Raw genomic sequence first — 17,148 nt, 5'->3', positions numbered from 1 at the left:
TGTTATAAAAACACCTGAAAATTAAAAAAGGATCCTTGTTAAGGACCATTGCATTGAATGAAGGCAACAGTGTCTGCGTCGTGGCACTGTTCTAGTGTCCTGGCACAACTTTCAGCTGCACAATTAGATCCTATATTATGTTTGTAAGTTAATTACCAATCATCTGTGTCTCATATGGTTATTCCCTTTCAGATGAAAATGAGCCTGCAAGTGCCTGAATGACATGGTGCCCAGGGAGACTCATGATGATGAAAGCAATCATGACAACTCCCGGAATAGTAAGCGACAACACTTCTTATATTACTTTCTTCAATGTTCTTGTTGAACATGTTACAGCTATTTACAAAGCACTGCAATGTTCAGTCTTGATTCTCTTACTGCAGTGTACAAGGTGTAGCCAGAGTGCTAAAGTAAGCTCGTGCATGTTGTTATGCACCGGAAAACAGCCCAAGATCTCATGGCTGCAGAAATAATTATTTCTTTCATTTGCTTGCTTCCATGGCACAGCCACAAGTCTGCACAGTGTGGAGCCGCTGCCGTCAACACCAAGCCTGCAGTCAGTGCCCCTGAGGGGTGAGGACATATTTACGTTATTTTGAGCAGCACCAATTTGTAAATAGTTTTATTTATCTCAATGCCTTAACAACGTACTATAGTTTGAAACTCAAGACTGCTTAGTACAACTGCACTAGAACCTAGTTAGCTTTTGCATTCATGCCAAAACTATGCACGGACCAGCAGCAGCAACAATGCATTATACAAAATGCAATGGTCTATGAAAGCAGCGATAAATGAAATAAATGAGTAGGAAAACAAATTATTCACAAATTTTCATGTTCATGGTGCACACTCACGAGACAATCGCAATGCTTTGTGTATTGTTATGCTTGTCTCACTGTTTTGAACCTACACTCCATTTGGTGGCATGACTGAGTCTTCGGTTTGAGAGAAGAATGACGTTTCGAAGATGAGAGAACAAAAGCAATGAAATTTGATTGCACTTCTGCAGACTTATGTACATACTTCAAAGGTCTTAACAGCAAAAGGTCAAAAGCAAGTTCATAGCAATGATAGACTATTGAGCCTCTTGCCCAGGGCCAGTATTGTTTTTTTTTTCTCCACAAGAAACCTTTAAACAATCAATCCAGCCCTCTTGCAGAACTTTGGCCAATAAAACACGGCACATCTCTCCGGGTCAATCAGCCAGTCAATCAAACAGTATTGGTAAGCAATGTTCCTGCAGTCATACCTTGGGAACAGGCGAGGAGACATAGAAACTTCCCTTTTCACTTCGATAGCGTTGCAATAGTCGAACAAGGAGTCTGCCAGAAAAACACAGGGCATGTCTGATGCCACATACAGCGGATCAAAACAGCATCTGTAGAACTCAACTCCTAATGGATCAGTGTAATGGTTTTATGGCCATGTCCCTTCTCTTAAACAGCCACCGTATCTCCCTGTGTGGTGTGCCATCAGGCACCCCTCTCCAGAATGTATTCATCATCGGGCAAAGCGTGGGAAGTTACCACATGCTTTTTCTTTTTGCGGCTTCACACTTTTGTGTGATGTTTGCCTGGACGCGTGATGCATTTCCAGCTCTTAGGTCATTGCAGCATGCTGCTGTGCATGTGCATAGTCAACGCAAAAGCTCAGAAGTAATATTTTATAGAGACATTTCTACCGCAATTACCCATTTGGTGAATTTTATTTATCCTCAAGAAAAGGATGGCAAAATTATATTATTGTTTACTCCACCCTCCACTGTGGTCTTAATGCATTGGTTGATGTGAAAAATGATTCAATTTGTTTTCAATGTGCATCAGAAGGAGCGTTCACTGACATAAAATAACATCAAATACCATGGAAAATATTTTGCATATGCCAGCAACAGGCAAGTCCCAGTATAGATTGCTGTTGAACGTGACACTTAGTATTCTCTGCGAGCCTACAATTGTAATGTTCCGGCTCTCATTGCTGACAGCACGATTTAAAAATTTTTTTTCTGGGAAAGTAATTAGCGTTGTCTTTGAACAATTTATATTAAGTTTGTTTGAAACCACAACAATAATGTTAACAGGAAGGCTTTGCTTTGTCAACGTGTCTGCATCTGTGCCCGTCATAATAGAACAGTCATCTGCATGTGGTGGTGGCAAAACTAATAAATATCCAACAGATGCAAGGTAAGTGTCAACTTATCCGCGAAGATGACGGCTTGGAGTCCTTGGACATGGGCGACGTGAGCTAGTCGGATTAGACCTAGCAGAGTTTCAGGGCATGAGCTCGACAGTAGTTTCCCAAAATTATTTTTTGTCTCTCGATTTATATTTTAGATTTCTGGACACGCCCATATCATATGTACCAGATCCACCCTATATATGTACGACAAATTTAATGGATATGTCGATGTGGGCAATGTCTTTGATGAACACTTTCAACAACAGTGGCCAAAGCAGGCTTCCTTGTGAAACACTGTTAGTGACTGTTAGATCGTTCAGCTGGTGATTACTCAGGCATGCTATTTGTGTTTATTCTCCTCTCCTTCGGGGCAAGTGCCAAGGGATATACCTTACAACCTGTGTGCAATTCTGTTCACAACTATATAATCACACCAGGTAGATTGCTACAATGAGAATTCACTGCCTTTTCTTTTCCTTTCTTTTTTTTCATGAAATCTAGTTTAAGATTCGTAATTATCAAAATACTCAATTGCTTGTCCATGAACCTTTTGTACTTGCTATATACCATGGCCTATTCCCCGCCGTGGGTATGTGTCATTACCACTAAAGACAGTCATCAATGGGTCTGATACATAGGTTAGGGGTGGAAGCAGGCTCAAGCATTTTGAATCAGCTTTGGGAGCAGCGAGACAAGAGTTTTGGAGCATTTGATTTATGTTTTGGAGCAGGTTCCTAAGGTCAAATGCCTCTGATAATTGTAGTAATTGTTTTTTTCTTTGACAGAAGAAGATGAGCTCTTCCTTTTTATGCAAGTTCAATGCCTGTCCATCTTCGCACTCATTTCTGACAAGACAACGGCCAACAACTTGGAACAGACTAGCAGCAAACAAAATGCTTGCTGGTGTGCTTTATAACTGAACACCTAGTGTGACCTTGTGACCTAACGCAGTTGCCTATTCTGACACTTGACAGATTCAAATGTCGAGTTTACAACTTCAATGCACTCAAGCAATGCCACTAATTTGGAGCTCAGATTAATGGACATGACATTTCTGCTCTCTATCTTGCGCATATCCCTTTTTGATCCTATGCCTGTGCTGATAAATTCCTGAGCAGTGGTCAGTAGTGCCTTCAGGAAATGTAGATATCACTGAAGGGTAGCCTTTTCATTCTTCAGCATTTTTACTTCACTACCTCCTCCCAATAGTTTTATCATTTTTTGCTTGAGCAATGCTAGGGCTCATTTTTTAAATCTTGGCAACAGGCCCTCTATGGCTTTCCAACACTCTTGAGACGCTTCCTAGTGAGTGACATCTTTGGAGTACCAACCCATAACGATTCAAGTATGATTTTGTCTGCCGTAGGCCCGACAAGCTTGTTACTGAAAAAGAGGCTCGATAAGTGCCTGCTTGTTCTTAGACCACAACCATTAGAATAACTCATGTGGTTTTTCCAGTCGGACAAGTTTCCTTCCGAACGACTCACAGTAGTTTGCGCCTATCTGCTTCGCTTGCTGCTCTTGCTTCTCCCTTCACCGGCGATTCAAAAGGCTGAGAGGAGGTGCTACGGCACATGCACAGTGCATTTTTTTTGCAATTATCTCCAATCGCCAGTGACTCATATTAAATTTACTTGCAAACAAATATTTATTATGCCAAATGCTTCCTTCCCTTACAAAAATTTCGTTTGTATTAAGCCCAGTGCTAGATGCGTTATATCTTTGCCACTGGTGCAAAGACATTGTTTGCGTGTTGCACTAAATTTGATGGTAGAACAATAAAACAGCCAGTTAGGAGCAGTTTTGGAGCAATATTGCATTTTGGAGCAGGATAGAGCAGAAAAAGCAGTTTGGGAGCAGAATGGAGCAAATGGAGCTGCAATTCCACCCCCGATAGGTGCATTCACAAGAGGAGACTGCTGCACTTCTGTGCCATGATATAGGGGTATGCCATATGCCCAGACATTTCATGAAATAATCATGTGCGTAGTTATTCACTGCAATACCAGCTGGAGAGCAATATTAAACAACCTCCAGCTTTCTCATAACAGCTTTAATTTTACAGTAATTTCTGTGAACACTGCACCTTTTCATTCCAGGAAGGTAGAAGAATACAACACGGATTTTTTATGCAGCACATGGTGAAGAACACTGCCCCGTGTGAAGATGGACATGTGAAGATCAGCTGGTGAAATCTTGGCAATCAGTTGACAAGATGCTGATTGCGCTGATGAAAGAATGAAAGTTATTTATGTTGGCACTATATCACATTGCAGATAGCACCAGTTTATTTTCTCCAAAACTCTCTCGACCATGTTCACTTTGCCAAATAAATCCCAAATACATTTTTGCAACACAAATGCTGTCGGTGTGTTTCTGTTCTTGCATGTTATGGTGCATAAGTAGCTAAGGCTACAGTTTCGCAAATACAGGTCCAAAATTATCTGCAAAGGGCATTACACTAATTTTAAATTGCATATTTTAAGAAATATTTGCATTGTTAGAATTGTAAACATATGCAATGACTCGAAAAAAAAATATGTGCACAACCTCTCTCAAGTGAGCCTCAGCTACAACGTTGAAAACACCTTTAGTGGCCTGTGGTCACCACTTCACAAAAAAAATTCAAAATGTCCCGTCACACAGTGGTAATTGCTAAAAGCATATCATAGGTCAGTGTTTCTCAAATAAGGGCTCACGAAGTGATTTTTAGGGTCCACGAAACCCACAGCTGCAAAAAAAAGAAAAGAAAGATATGCGTGATAGCTTTGGCCTGACTAGACACAGTTTTGCAAGGTTAAAATCTAGGAGATTCAAAGGCGACTTTAGTTTATGAAAAAAAAAGTGCGAAAACAGGAGGAGAGGGCATCTGCGGCATTCGTTGATGACAAATATGGTAAAACTCTAGCTCTGGCTGCACTACTGGATGGGGCTACAATGCAAAGCGTCTCGGGCATGATGACAACATGACAGCTCAATGAGAGTACAATTAATTCAGCAGTGTACAGAAAACTCTGAATAATGACTCTAGCAGCACATGCGATCAATGAATATATGAGCTGTGAATTAGCGGCATGAAGTGAAAAACCATAAAATGGCATCATCACTTTTTGCATCTGGTAGCACAGGTTCTCACTGAAGCCGTCAGACAGCCTGACAAAGACAAGCTGTGGTGGTTCGCCAAAGCAGATGGCACTTCACACATACAGACACTTTTATAACTCAGATGCCACCTTTCCTTAATCTAGACAATACACAAATGCACACACAACCGTTCGGGTGAAACACTAGAGACGGCCCACGCAGCACAACTCAAGTACAGCGTTCAGACTGGTGGTCTAGTACATATTTGCGGTCACAAGCATCTCGTGCCACTAACAGTTCGAAGTTAGCGTTGGGAACAAGTGAAGCCGTTGGTCCGGAGCGCAGCTGTCGGGTGTTCACCGGTAGACGGTCACGCAGTCAAAGGAGCATGGGAGACAACGCCGAACCAGTCATCGCGTCCTTTCAGTTCGCCAAGTAGCGAGATGGCAAACCGAAGCTGTCATATCGCTGCACACAACACTCAAGCAAAAACCCCTGCATTTGAACACGAACACTATCACACGCCACCCTAAACGCCACCACGCACACACCATGTCATGTTGAACACTGTGAGACGAGAACAACGAGAAAGTAGTCATGCACTGCTGCAATCAATCGAGATAAATATTGCTGCATCTCGCATAAAAAAAAATTCATAAAGCTGCATCTCGGCATAACAGCGTCAACAAATGAACAGCATAAATCTTTGGGTAGCATTGTTGCATTCAGTGATGCTCATCTTGGAAATGGAGTAACTGTTCTAGAAAACGCGGACAACAGAAACAGAAGTGGACATGGACGTACATAGGCTCACAACTGTATTTTACTAACCGAAAGAGGACATATATACAGCAAGCAAAAGTATAGCGTTGAGCATGCGGTTTTGTGCACTTTATATGTGTCATCTTTACTTAGTAAATCCAGTTGTGAGTCTGCAAGCCTCCTGTCCACTTTTTCTGATGTCCAAGTTTCCTAGTGCACTTACCCTATTTACAAGATATGCACCACTGCATGCTGCAATTATTGCTGTAAGGAATACAGAGATGAATTCTGCGACTGTTGACAAATGCCTCAACTATGAAGGTCACTGCTTGCCATGCTTGTCTATAATTTACTGAGAAAGGCAGCCTAAAAAAAAATGTTCCAAATTTTTTGACCGCAGGACGTAGGCCGACACTTAGGTCTGAAAAGGCACAAGGTACTAACTGAGGCAGACACAAGACAAAGTACATAGAGACATGACAGCTGTACAAAGATGTTCGGCAGTTCATTGCGCAACTTTATACATGCGCCCTACCTGTTACCATCTCAAAGTTTGGTTCTTGAAATAGTCAATAAAAGCAATATCCCGTGCTACGCTGCCAGACCCTTCCTCTACAGCTTTCCTAACGCTGCTCATTGCCTTGTTGAAGGCAACATGATGAGGCTGCATTACGGCACCTCCAAACAGCTTGTAGAGTAGAGGCCATCGGGGGTAGGCTGCATCACTATAGATCACATATTTATGACCCATGGTGATCTTCTGCAGGTTCTCAAAGTGGACCGTCTCCTTGAGGATCCCTAAAAGATAGCAAGAATAAAAAATATAACCAATGTGGGTCTACACAGGTGCCTCTGTTCTTTTTGTATAATGAGATGTAATTACAGTTGCAAGTTTTTAGATACAATTTTTTCCTACAAATTTATAAAATGCCACATGCTAACACAATCTTGCATCACATACTTAAGTGCCACGTTTCTTTACAGATGAAAAGCTGTTTTTCATGAGGTGGGTCATTGAGTACCCTTTCCCAAAAACCAACTCAAAAAATATAAAAGTACTTGTGGAATTTTCGCAGCAGAGATGTTAGGCTTTAATCTGGAAATGCACTCCCCTGAATATGAAAAACATATTACAGCTAGTTACTGCAATGAAGACATGACTGAACAGGCTTACCTGCATCGTGACGCCTGCCTTTAAATGGCCCACTGGCAGACTATGGCATTGGTACACATTAGTGCCTGATATTTCTGCACAGGCTCCACCTGTGCCCAGAGAAGTCCTCCTCCTGAGCCACAGACGGTCGACAAATTTGCCTTGCTGTTCCATGATCAAACCCCAGCAGTTGAGCACGGGGGCCTTCCTTTGCATGCACCGCCTGAGGAGGAAAAATTGAAACGGCTGCAAGCAACGATCGCTTATAGAGTCCCTATAAAGTGGTCAAGAGAAAATAATCTTTCAGTGTGCACCTTCTTTACTGTGCCGTAGCATAATACTTATTGCATTGCTTTTGGAAGAGTTCACTAGCGTTACCTCGTACAGGCCCATCAATTTTAAGGTGGAAATCTTTAATGGCTCATACTGTCGGCATTCGTTTGTTTGGTCACATTATAGCTGTCAATCAAATGACGTCATGATGATGCCATCAGAAAAAATTGAAATCCTGTTTCCGCTGAGAGCCGAACCTCTATCCCTCGCATCCCCATCCGAGCGCTTTAGCCAACTGTGAAACGCTCGGGATCGTGAAACACACATAAAAATTCTCCTTGTCTACAGTAGCGATGACAATGAAGTTGGAATTAGCAGTGATGACATTAGCAATGATAATGACGGTGCATTTAATTCATAATGATGAGAGTAAACGTGATGCATCGTGTGCACCAGCAACGCTTAGATTTTCACATTTCTGCAGTGTAGATTCCGCAGTGCTCCCGGATTTTTTCAACACTATCATCGACACTTGATTTTTTTTTCAAAACAAGCGAAATTCAGAAACTACATTAGTTATTTTCTTCTTCTTCTTCTTTTTTTTTGCAATTGAAAGATCATATATACATCTCACTTTTGCAAACGGTTTGAGACAGTAAGGATGTAAATAAAGACCAGGAATTTCACAGAAATCATGTGCCAAATCAAAAATGAGCCAGATTCTACTGATGTGCAGATGGAAATGAGCCAAATCTATTTTATTCTTGACAGCTTTCTTTCTCAGCTTTAGTATGATAGGGTGGACTACTGCGAGTGTAAATTCAATTATTGCTTCTCCATAGCTACTTCCTTATCACTGTCTAGGATACGAAGAGATCACAGGAAAATCTGAAGCCAGAAGATAAAAACACTGGGAACATAGGCCTGCAGCAGACGAAGCAGTTTGTGCATAAAGCTCGCAAAATAACTTATAAAAGACTACATTTAGTTTAGCCTGTTGGCAGCGGCTTTCTGCATTTAGCAACATAAGCAAATAGCCGAAACTGGCAAGAAACGACAATATTTGCCGCTGTCTTGTCGCTTTGCATCCTATGTGCGTCTACCATTTCCCGGCAATACAATGGTGCACTGAATTAAAATAGCTCTTCATTAAACACATTCCAACTAATTTCTAACAATAGAAAATAGCCTCACATCTTTGCTTGAAGCAGAAGCCCACTAAACATTTATTTGCTCACTTTAGAGCAAATCAGTGCTGCTGATTGTGTGACAATGAATATTACAACTCTTCATCAGCTGTATTCACAGTATGATAATTTACAGGTATTATTTTCACAAAGAGACTAGAAACGACTCTGAAAAAAATTTCATTCAGTTAAAGTAGGGTCAAATATAGATTCTCATATCGATAAGGGTCAAATCCAAATTTGCTTACATTGTTTAAATTATTGCATAAAATTTTATGAAATTTCTGTGTTGGGTATTTCTAACACATGAAGCAAATTAAAAAATAACTTGTGCTGATAACAACCTTTTGCGTATTTCTCAGTTTGTGTTTCCGTGGACTTCCCTAATTTAATAAAAAAAAAATATTGACTTGTAAGTATGCTAGTGTTTATGTTGATGACCTTATGCTGTGCTAGTAGGCAAGATCGAAAAGCAGCATAGCACTGGTTGTATTCGGGACGTTAAACAGTTTCACTAAATTCGATGTCGACAAGAGAGTACCTTTCCAAAGCTCTACAACCGAGTTGGAGAGCAGGGGTATATATATATATGCCTTTGCACAAGTGTGCCTAAGTTAATTGACGTAAAAAAAAAAAAGAATGATTACAGCAGACGTTCGGTGACTGGGCACGAGTCAACTGCAATCGTTAATGTATATTATGTTTTACAGTAGCGAAAACTGCTCGCCTGCTAGAAACGACACAACGCGGTTACGCGCCAGAGAGCATTGGCCCCATGCCATCATCCCTAGGAGCATGAGCGCTGGTGCCTTTCGAGTACAAAATGGTAGGGTTTTGACGTAGTTATATCGAGTAGAAGGCTCGGTAGCGTTCATGCACACATGAAAGCTACGCGCGAGAGTGCGTAGCAGTGTACACGCGGAATGATACGACATCCCGCCCCGCTTTTCACAAGGAATTTATCGCTTTAAATCCGCTTGAAAGCGCTATAAGCGGTCGCACAAGTGTTAGACTGTTTGATAAGCTCTGAACCTCAGGATTAGCGCTAATTCGCATTCAAAGATGACTATTGAAACGCCACAGCCAGTCAGCTTTGCTTTACATGTTTCGGCGGGCATATTTATTTGACACAGAAAGCACTGCTATCAATAATTTGGCTTGAAACCGTCAAGCCACCACTGCCACCACACCATGCGCTACTTACCTCGGAGAATCGCTGAAGAGCTTGCAGATCAAGCCACTTGTCATATCGTAGAGTAGATGACCGAAGTAAAAGTCGAGCTGTGCCAAGGTGCCTCGGAGCCAGAGACTCTGACACGCTGCGCACTGATGACCTCATTTGGAATTAGGAGGGCTAACTGCAGCTCTCCGAAATCCTCTTTCTAGAATCTAAAAATCCCGTTGAACACTGTGTTGTTGTTGGCACCGATGTTGAAGGGTACCACGCTCACGTAGGTTCCTTCGAGGCTTTGGAATATCGCACTCCCGTTGAAATCTATGCATGTCTTCAATTTCATCCCATGATAGGGTGCTTAAAAGCTGCCTGTCGTGAAGGGTGAAGGATGCTGTCGGCATGATGTAACGTAACTTGGGCAGGTTGCACCGATAGCAGCAGCAAATTCTAGCACACGACCGAACACCAGCAAACACGAGCAGTTGTTTCCTTCCTCCATGCGAGCACCAAAACAAACGGATTTAATGCAACTAGGCTTGGATTTTTCAGGCTTGCTGCAGGTGGCAAAGTGGTTAAAAGTGAGCTCAAATTAATTATTATTCGAAAGACAGCTAACACGTCAACGTGATGACTTTGGGGGATCTGCATGTGACATTTTTGTGACATTATTTGAAGTATTTATTACAAATAACTTCTATCTTTTTTTATTGGATAGCCATCATCATCATCTGCATGTACGTCTAGCGATACGTCTTACGTATGGGCGATACGTACAGCTAAAACGTGTTTTGCCCGGTGTCAGCCGAATACGTCTACATCAATTTTCACGCATGCGCAGTAGGCGTCCGATACGTCTACGTCTGTACGTCTCCGGTAAGCTAAATCTCTATATAATCCGGATAGCGGCTGTAGGTCGATGGTGGACGAGTTCGGCAGTGTCGAGACATGTGACCGACTCGGGAGCGGTTAAAGCAGATAGGCCTGTTGTCAGGTGTTCGCCACTCATCTGGGTTGCGGCTGCGGTGAGGGTAGTACGAATGTTCAGAACCAAGCACCGGGGACACACGGCGAGCATCTGGGTAGCTAATGAAGCATATATGTTAGATCCCTAGATTGGCGAATTCTAGTCGGACAACAGCCTGTATAAGGGATACCGTAGGTGCACTTTCTGGTTCCGGTAGTTGGGAAACTGTGGGAGGCACTCCTTTCTAGCTTCCGGTGCACAAGTCTTGTCAAGCTGTCGGAAGTTGGCATAGGGCATGTTGGGATTGAGTCCATGCAGGCCGACTTCGCAACCGTGTTTGGCAGCCGCGTGAACTGAGAAGAAATACGGCGGCTTTTCGCTTGATCAAACCGGCGAATTTTTTTCTAATATCACGTCAACCATTCCTCCCTCCTTGTACACGAGCAAGTTGAAGGCGTTGTCTGCTTTTCCGTTTAATACATGACTATCTTTATCCCTCTTGGACATTGCGGCGTCAACTTTCATGCAGAGAGCCAAAATGTCCTGAATGTATGACACATACGATTCTGTAAACGATTGTTTTCGGCATGCAAGCTCTTTCTGCGCGGCGAGGTGACTTCCGATTGGCTTACCAAACAAATCACAAAGTTTCCACTTGCAGATGTCCAAACTGGTTAGTTTCTCTCGTGGATCTCGAAACAAACCCTTGCAGTGCTCGTCAAGCTGACAATGACGTTAGCCAACATCATTGTCGGGTCCCAGTTGTGTGCGCTTACGAGCTCGTACATAGCGAGCCAGCCCTCCACATCTGCACCGTCCACTCCATTGAAGGTTCCGGGATCACGAGTGTGGGCAATGATGATAGCCGGGGTAAGGGACGCCGATGGTGCGGCCCCGTCGCAGGGCATAGCTAAAGAGCCGGGAAGTCGAAGACCGCGGCGGAGTTCCGTGCTTACTTAGGCTACCCCGCATATTATAGCGCAAGGAGATTTTCGATAGGCTTGTTTACTTGGTTAAAAGGAACCTTAAGAATGTTTTGAAAATTGCCGGTAACACAAGTATTAAAATGTATGGAAATTGTACGTTACGTCATCTAAGTGCTATTGCGCTGTCGTTCGATGACACGGTTTATTCAGCTCGTAAATACACGATCAGGCTTTTGATTATAACATATCAGAGGAATGCGGGCAAACTAGATAACATCATTGTCCGAAAATGTTTAAATTCGAAACACTTTCGTCGAACCATTATGTGAGCCACCCGATTCTGTCAAACCGCGCCTTAGAGCATTTCCCTGCGATGACTTGGTTTTTTTTGGTCAGCGCAAACCCTAATGCTCGGAAATATGCCATAAGCCCTCTATAGCCTAAGTGCGTATATAGCACCTTACTAGTGCTGTGAGATGCGCAGGAGACGTAGCGCCAAAGTGCTTTTACTAAGTGACTACATCATAGTTTTACATGTCGTCACAAAATAACTTCACATGAATTACGTAAATCATTCATCATGCGGCTGTTTTTATTTCTCTTATTTCAAAATATTCTTTAAATATTCTTAAACGACATTAAATTTAATCTTCGGAAGTAATGAATTCAACAAGTAGTGACCGGCTACTGAGATCCAATCATTAAGATCTCTCTTACAACATAAGAATTTCTTGCAAAATAAGGAATGACAAAATATAAGTGCCGCTACTATTGCTCGCTCTCAGGAGAAACCTGCTTGTATTGGCATCATTTTTCCAGCTTTAAAAGCTTGACAAACAGCGATTCCCTTCAAAACCTTTCAAAAAATATATTTTGTTAATGACTTCTAAATGCAGGGTAGACACTGAGGCACGTTTTAATTTCAGTGTTAACCGTATATTATGCGTCATTTCTGCATTTGAAGGCAAACTCTTCCGCAAAAAATATAGGTAATAAAATATCTTAGACTGCAATTGTTTCACGATGCTGCCTAAAATGCTATTTGAAACACTGTGCGGCAAAAAAAAAAAATATAGAGATAAAGGGTGAATGAAATTAGGGGGACGTGTTTGTTTACCCTAACATAAGCAAGAATGTCAAGGCGTTTACACTGCGACCTTTACGAAAGCCGCGCTAAAGGAAGAAAACAACTTCCTAGAATCCACAATCGTTATCACCTAGTGGAATTGTGCCTCTAAATATTTTTGTAGTTGCTAGTTATGCGAACAATTCGTTTCCTATATTCTTCTATTGCCTAAACAACGGTACGTTTCATACCTTTCTGAATGCTTCATGATACTATGGGTGCTGACGACTGCAGGCAGCTTCGCTAAATTTAACGCCATCATAAATGCGCCGAATTATCTGATGACCACAGAAATATTAATTCAAAGCTCGACAACGCAGCCCACATATATTTATATTATCTATTTAAACCTCAAAAAGAAACATGTATTCAGTGTACGTCAACAGCACATATGTTGAAGGAACTATACTCAGCTCTAACCATCCACATTTACATGAAAAAAAAAGGACAGCTACTTATGAGAAACATCACTACCCTTCAAGTACCGTAGTGCTGCTTCCCTGTAGAATACAAACAAGTAAAATGCCTCAGTTTGTCCTTCACCTCTGTTATACGGCGTCAGGCCATTACACAAATTTGTAAAAGAACTGCGAACAGTAGCATTCTATTCATAATAGATATGCCTGCAAATTATATATACCCCTATGCCCACTCGTATAATAGAAACTATTTGCAAAATACATGTGCTTTTCCTTGAAGATGGCTGCAGCAAGACTGGTTAAATTAGTAAGAAACTTAGCAAGGTAGCGTGGTGTGCCCACAGACTTCGCGAGAGTGCTGACGCTCCAACCATAGTTAAGGTGTGTGATGTTCTCCTAAAAAATGTCATTCTATATGACAATACAATATATGCCTGTTACTAACCTAATAAGCAAGGTAGTGCCAATTGCACGCACCACGGAATTTCAGCACTATTCCTCATATCAGAAGAATACGTGACCTATGAACGTGTAGAATGCGATTCAAATCTAAATATGAAGTATACCTAAGCGCAGTCGTTATATTGATTAGCACTCAAGGCTGAACAACACGGAGAAGAAAACATCGGTTATTAAACCGAATCAAATTACGCGAATAAAAACATTAAGTAAAGCTCAAATTTATGCTAAATATAAGAAAATGACAACAACAAGCATGTATAGTTAATTATGAAATTCAAATTAGGAGATATGAGCAGTTTACCATTTGATACCTTTGTTAATTGTCAGAACGCAATGCATGATTGGTATTTATTGTACAGATGTATCAGAAGTTTATAATATTGACTTCTTTGCTGTCATCAAGAAACCTGTGACTTGCTTAGGGTGTTTGATGCAGCAGCCATAAATGAACCGCAGAGAAATACTATACTCAATTGTGCGAATGCTCCCCGTCGATCGCACAGGGGTGCAACACAAATAAATTTTAATTACCTTTCAGTTATTGTTGGTTGGTTGGTTCATAGGAAGGGAAAGGCGCAGTATCTGTCACACTTGCTCTGTGGACACCTGAACCGCGCCGTAAGGGAAGGGAGGAAGGTGGGAGTGAAAGTGGATAGAGAGAAAGGGGGGCCGTAGTGGAGGGCTACGGAGTAATTTCGACCACCTGGGGATCTTTAACGTGCGCTGACATCGCACAGCACACGGACGCCACTTCGTTTCGCCTCCATCGAAACGCAGCCGAAACGAAGTGGCGTCCGTGTGCTGTGCGATGTCAGCGCACGTTTCCGGAGCCAAAAATATCCCGGCGGAATTGTTTCGGCTCGAGCGGAAACTAAGTTGCAGCACTAATATTATTATTGATAATGCGAGATATCATACCAGCGTTGTGTACACATAATAGTTAAGTTATGATTGTCATGGTAATCAAAATGTGATAACAATATACTTAGAATGCGCCTGAATGGAAAGTTAGCTCACTATGAACGCGAAACACAAGGCGTCATCAGGATAAATAGACGTTACGATAGTAACAGCTAGTGATAGCAGTAGTTAAGAATAATTATAGTGATTGTGATGATGGCGACAAGTTATCATTTGAAAAAAAAAAAACGTATGTAGACAAGAAGCTCTCAACTACGAGATGATGTCGTCGTAGCATTATGCGACAAGACAAGGCAAGGCAAGGCAAGAAGTCGAGGTTGTAAAATATGGAATCTAGACATAACATAGAGCGCGGAAAATTATCGTATTTACCTCAGGTATAAATGCTTAAGTGCACCCGTGTTGAGTTTCTGTATCTCTTCATTGCTTAGATAAAGTATCTTCTCGACTACAAGACTATCGCGTCTGGATGGACTGTCTATTTAAACGATATCTAATGCGAATAATGAACTATTGCTAGATTTGTTTCAGGTTTTCGGACTATTTTCTGAAATGCTGCTACCTTATGTTCTTCAGAGATTTTAATACATATCATTTTTATGATGTTGGGTCGCTTTTGCGTGTGCCCCGTAAATGAGGGCACAGTTTATTTTTGGGAATTATTTCTGTCAGAAACGAAAGTATTTGTCTCAGGTCCCAAGCGTTCAGGTCCAGTTATGTTTGTCAGGGAGTGACAGTATTCAGTGCTATAGCCAATGACTCGACACTGCTGCATTAATGCGGTAAAAGAGAGCGATCTTGACGATATACAAAAAAACAGTGCAAGAGCGTAGAATACACGAGCAAACCTATGTTACAAAATTGTTGTCATAGTGATTGAATGGCGTTGCAATCAAAGTGGCACAGTGACATGTCATTGGTATCTGCTTGAAGCAGAGCTCAGTATGTTGTTCATGTACAGAAAAAATACGATGTCGAAGTTATGATTTTTCTACTTCTATAAAGTTGCAGCGAAGCCTCTTCAGTCTTGTCTATATTTTTCGAAAGTTACAAAAAGCAAATTCATTCATTTATGGAATATAGTTTAGCTAAATACGTTTTTCTAGCCTAGCTACACCGTTAATATTGCTCACTTAAGACAGCATACTCGATTCAATATTTATACGGCATTTATGCCTAGCTATACCTTTAAAACGGATTTCTTATATGCCTAACTCAACTACCGACCAAGACTGGCTCAGTGCTTCGGAATTAACGCGTGCACCTGTATAAATCAGCTCATATTGAAGCCTTTCAAAATCTTGTCGGGTCAGCTATTCAGAACATGCCTCCTCCTGTTGATGTCTGCTTTTCCCACATCAGTGGCCGGTGCCAATGTGCTACATTAGTTAGACACAGAACTTAACATAATGAAGTGAATTGAAAGAACATAAAATCCAATACGATCAAGAAAAGATCGGTTGGTGAAAATGAAAACCCCACAAAATTTATTTCCTTTGATGGCACAACACTTGCATGAAGCTTATTCCTCCGCAGCGCCTATCCGTTAGTGAGGTAATGAAGTTATTTTAGCCTAAACTCCGCGATTTTTTGTTAACTCTAATTTAGTTGATTCCTCATTTATAGCTTAGCGAAAAGCCAACTGCTGTGCTAAAAATTTGTGAACATTCGCATCTGCCGTGCGGAAACGCCGTCGCATGCCGTGAGCTCACTATATACGTACACAAAAGCGTCCACAAAAGCGAAAACATTTGATCGCCACTTGTTTTATCGCGCCTCCTATGCTTTGCACATAGAAGAATCATATGATGACGTAAAAATGCATGATTTTTCAAAACAATGATAACGCGTAAATTATACCATTCGGTGTATTATCGTTTTCATTCAAACACAAGTGTTTGCCATAATTTCCTTGTTTCACTCATCTCAACCAATTGATGCTACAGACTAGAAATTTTGCAACCTCTGACTATATTTCCTTACAAATCTTCGCGGAAGGTCCCGCCCACATTCTTCGACTTTGCGACATGCTTCTCTATTTGCATTTCGTAACCTATAGCTACATAATAGAAGAATACTGAATGAAGCTCGAAATGAAACTTCAGTGGAAATTTCAAAACTGAGTTTTTGAAATTCAAGTTGCTCATAAACAAAATTTTACGTGTGTCATAAAATTTGACTACAATAATTATTATATCTGCAGATGTCCTTTCGCGAGGCTACAAGTTTTAGCTTTGAATGTTTTTGCGAACGTTAGAAACGTTGGTGGTTGTGTTTAAGCGGCGGTCACTATATTGATTTGAGCGACGTAGAGTTTTCAGAAGAGAGGTTTTTAACTTTTTTATATTTCTAACCACACTCCAGATAAATGGCGCTCAGCTTTCTTGGCGACGGGTTTAAATTTTAGAATTTATTTTTGCCTAATAAGTTCAACAGATCAAAATACGTTTATTTAATTATAGCAAACAATTTCTTTTTACTTAAGTAAGGCTGAAATACGGGAAGTTGGTATACATTCATAT

The 17,148-nt window shown here is 41.3% G+C and overlaps 1 long non-coding RNA gene across 1 annotated transcript; it reads left to right on the top strand.

The window, feature by feature from the left end:
* Positions 1 to 214: 214 nt before the first annotated feature.
* LOC146195806 (uncharacterized) lies at positions 215 to 4,540 on the top strand. Its single transcript, XR_014705594.1, has 3 exons — positions 215 to 278; positions 508 to 573; positions 4,275 to 4,540. It is a non-coding gene; the product is annotated as an uncharacterized LOC146195806 (long non-coding RNA).
* Positions 4,541 to 17,148: the final 12,608 nt, after the last annotated feature.

The sequence above is a fragment of the Amblyomma maculatum genome, chromosome 3 (genome assembly GCF_055883805.1).
Source record: "Amblyomma maculatum isolate TAMU_Amacu chromosome 3, ASM5588380v1, whole genome shotgun sequence".
In the NCBI taxonomy this organism is placed as follows: Eukaryota; Metazoa; Arthropoda; class Arachnida; order Ixodida; family Ixodidae; genus Amblyomma; species Amblyomma maculatum.
This window is presented reverse-complemented; position numbering and strand designations above follow the sequence as displayed.